Source organism: Bidens hawaiensis, unplaced genomic scaffold (genome assembly GCF_021521415.1).
Source record: "Bidens hawaiensis isolate Kalapana, Puna unplaced genomic scaffold, B.hawaiensis_p1.1 tig00014284_1, whole genome shotgun sequence".
Lineage (NCBI taxonomy): Eukaryota > Viridiplantae > Streptophyta > Magnoliopsida > Asterales > Asteraceae > Bidens > Bidens hawaiensis.
Window position 1 is genome coordinate 515,929 of NW_027492229.1, and position 3,465 is coordinate 519,393.

The 3,465-nt window shown below is 32.0% G+C and overlaps 1 pseudogene; it reads left to right on the forward strand.

Moving 5' to 3' along the window:
* Positions 1–2,023: 2,023 nt before the first annotated feature.
* LOC143546181 (calcium-binding allergen Ole e 8 pseudogene) lies at positions 2,024–2,519 on the forward strand (annotated as a pseudogene).
* Positions 2,520–3,465: the final 946 nt, after the last annotated feature.

Genomic DNA, 3,465 nt, shown 5'->3' on the forward strand with positions numbered 1-3,465 from the left:
TATGTCCAGAAAATTACACACTAAGTTTGTTCCTACCAAGCTTCCACTTGCGGATATTTTCACATAAAGCTTGCCATGGCCCCTTTTTGAGCATTTTCGAGACTTACTACGAGTTCATCCACCGTCGTTTCGCTTGCAGGGGAATAACGGACAATATCAATCATCATCTATCATTCCTAAAATCTCTCTCAATCAATTGTGAATATTGTGTCGTTATTGTGTATTCAAATTATTGTTATGACTTCCCTTTTATTTCTCCTTGCAGTTATTATGTAGTCAAATTATTGTTATAACTTCCATTTTATTTCTCCTTGTATTCAGTCTTGTAATTTGTATATAATGATATGCAATTTGTCTAATCATTAAGATAGAATTCCATGACTTTCAAAAACCCTTTGGTCAAAAGATCCACAATTTATGTGGCGATAGGAACATAAAAACTCATAAGACAATGAGCTAATATCATATATCGTATGAGTGCAAGTCAATCTTAGTGTTTTGTACGCTTGTTAAACACTAGATTGACAACTAGATAAGTAGTATAAATGTTGTGATGCGCAATATTACAGGTGGACTAGTATACAAATCATCAAATATGGAGGTGAGCCACCAAAGCACAAAGTGCGAGTAAGAGCCCAATAATCCACCTATGTTGTTTCTTAGAATTCCAATTGATGAGATTGGGACCAAGAACCACATACACATAATAACCTGTTGTGGATCTTTGATCATCTAGGAAACTAACTCATTCAACATCTACATAATACCAAATGGTATATTATAAGGTCAATAAATAGTCAACCAATTAGATATAGTATCCTTAAGGTATCGAAGATTATGTTTGTAGATTTACGAAGTGGAAAACCTTACAAAACACTTATGTCCTCTCTCGAAGAGTTAAGACAAGATACCATAAGGCCCAAGTTGTTCCAATTTTATCGGATGTTCCCAAAAAGAAAGGATCCAACAAAGATACACGAGAATATTGTAGAAGATGTTGTGCACGTACTTGATTGAGATTTTTTGTGCACGTAACATCTCACCATACAGACTACTTCTAGGCCTAGATGAATGTGGCAGGCTTAGAAGTAGGAGAAAAAGTAGCATGAAAGAAAATATGACAATGAAAGCATTCAAGCCAATATTGTTATATTAATTATTATGTGTATAAAGATGATATTTATGATAAAATGTTGTCACAGATAAAACCTAAATTTACAAAGACTAAGGTTTGGTTGTAAAAGAAAATAAATAAAAATATATTATATTTTAAAATAAAAAGAGAAATAATGAACAATCTTAAATGGTTGTGTTAAAGAGATATGGGAAGTCAATGTGATATTGTGAATTATGGAAATGTTAACAATTAAGTATAATTTTGGTTTTATACTTTAAGAAAAATTACATTTATATATGTTAAGTCAAAAATTCTAACACAATTACCACTTTAGTAAGGTTGGTAAACACATTTGGTTTGAAACATAAGGTCTTGGTTCGAAACCTGTATCACACAATAATTTTTATAAAGCCTTGTAAGTCATGGGCTATAATATGTAAACGGGCCATGTGTCATGATATAATAAGAAATAGTGACATGACATCTACTTAGCATTCTATGTGGAGTGTTTAGTTAAATGACACGTGGACAACTTGTTTTGCTTTAATAGTATAGTTATTGGATTAGATTAGTAGGGTTAGTAAGCACATTTGGTTTGAAACATGAGGTTTTGGGTTCGAAACTCGTATCACACAATAATTTATTTTTCAAAATTTTGTAAAGCCTTAAAGGTCATGGGCTATAAAATGTAAACGGGCCATGTGCCATGATATAATAAGAAATAGTGACATGACATCTACTTAGCATTCTATGTGGAGTGTTTAGTTAAATGACATGTAGACAACTTGTTTTGCTTTAATAATATAGTTAGATTAGATAGATAGTTGGATTCTTCCTTCTACCTTAATTTCCTAAACATTAATATTAATATTATTCCATTGAGTTCACACAACAATAATAATATCAATGGCGACTGAAACCAGCAAGCCCTCATCGGAGAACTTAGCCAACGTGGACGACATCCACAAAGTCTTCACACGTTTCGACACCAACGGCGACGACAAGATCTCCATCAATGAGCTCGGCCACGTCATGCAGGCACTCGGATCCGATACCTCCGACCAAGAGGTGAAACAAATGATCGTCTAAGCTCGACACTGACAAAGACGGTTACATTAACCTAGAAGAGTTCACTGGGTTCTATGTTGCAAACACCGGCAACAAAGATGACCAACTTCATGAAGCGTTTGAGCTGTAAGATTTGAACAAGAACGGGTTGATCTCGGTTACTGAGTTGCACCATATCTTTACTCGGTTGGGTGAGAAGTGTACGTTTGAGGACTGTGTGGAGATGATCAAGTCCGTGGATTCGGACGGTGATGGGTGTGTCAACTTTCACGAGTTTAAGAAGATGATGATGATGGCCAATGGTGAAGGTGCAGCGTAGAATGGATTGGAATGGTATGGTATGGTAGGTCACGTTTCAGTTTTAATTAGTATGTCTTTTACTTTAATGGTTTCTGCTTAAGGTTTAGGGATCAATATTTCTGGTTTTAAGTTTTAATCTCTGTTGACCGATGCTAATTGGAGAATATTATTTTAGGGGTATTTACATATTTCCTCTTCCTAAACTTTGAAATTATATATTTCTTCAAACCATGTTTAAAGAACATTGTACATTGTGCATTAAAAACTTGTATTTTAGGGAAATATGTAATTTCAAAGGTTTAGGAGGGAGAAATATGTAAAAATCCCATTATTTTACTACCTTTTGAATCCGTGTATTATACGAGATTTAGTTATTTAATTATATATAATTTATGAGTTTTCTTTTGAATTTATAGACTAATTTTAATATTATCACACACAATTCAAATGTTACATATTTAAATTTTATATTTTCTAATTAAGATTGAAATAATGTTTTAAAAATCAATAGTTTATATGTTTTTTTAAAAATCAAGGTCAAACTTTCTTTTAAACTTATTATAGATATTCAATGTTTTATATGTTTTTTTTTAAATCATGACCAAACTTTCTTTATCTGATAGTAAATTAGATGTAACAGGTTAGTAAAAGTTATTGTGATTTAAGTTACATTAAATACTTTTTTTTATGTGAGTTACAACTAATTGGTCATACCAATTAAATACATGACCCATAGATAACATGGATTAAGAAGGGTAGAGATTAGAAATTAGGAGAAAAATTAAAGTTTAGAATGAATGTTGTTATGACACATCATTATTATTATTTTTGTTTATTACTATAGCTAAAGGTAAATGGGTAGATTGTAGATTAATGATGTTTAGCGTGTATCCATAATGATAAAACCAACTTTTCATTTATGGCATATATGTGTTAATCAATCGTATTGCACCTCTTGCTCCATTAATTCAGACTGAATA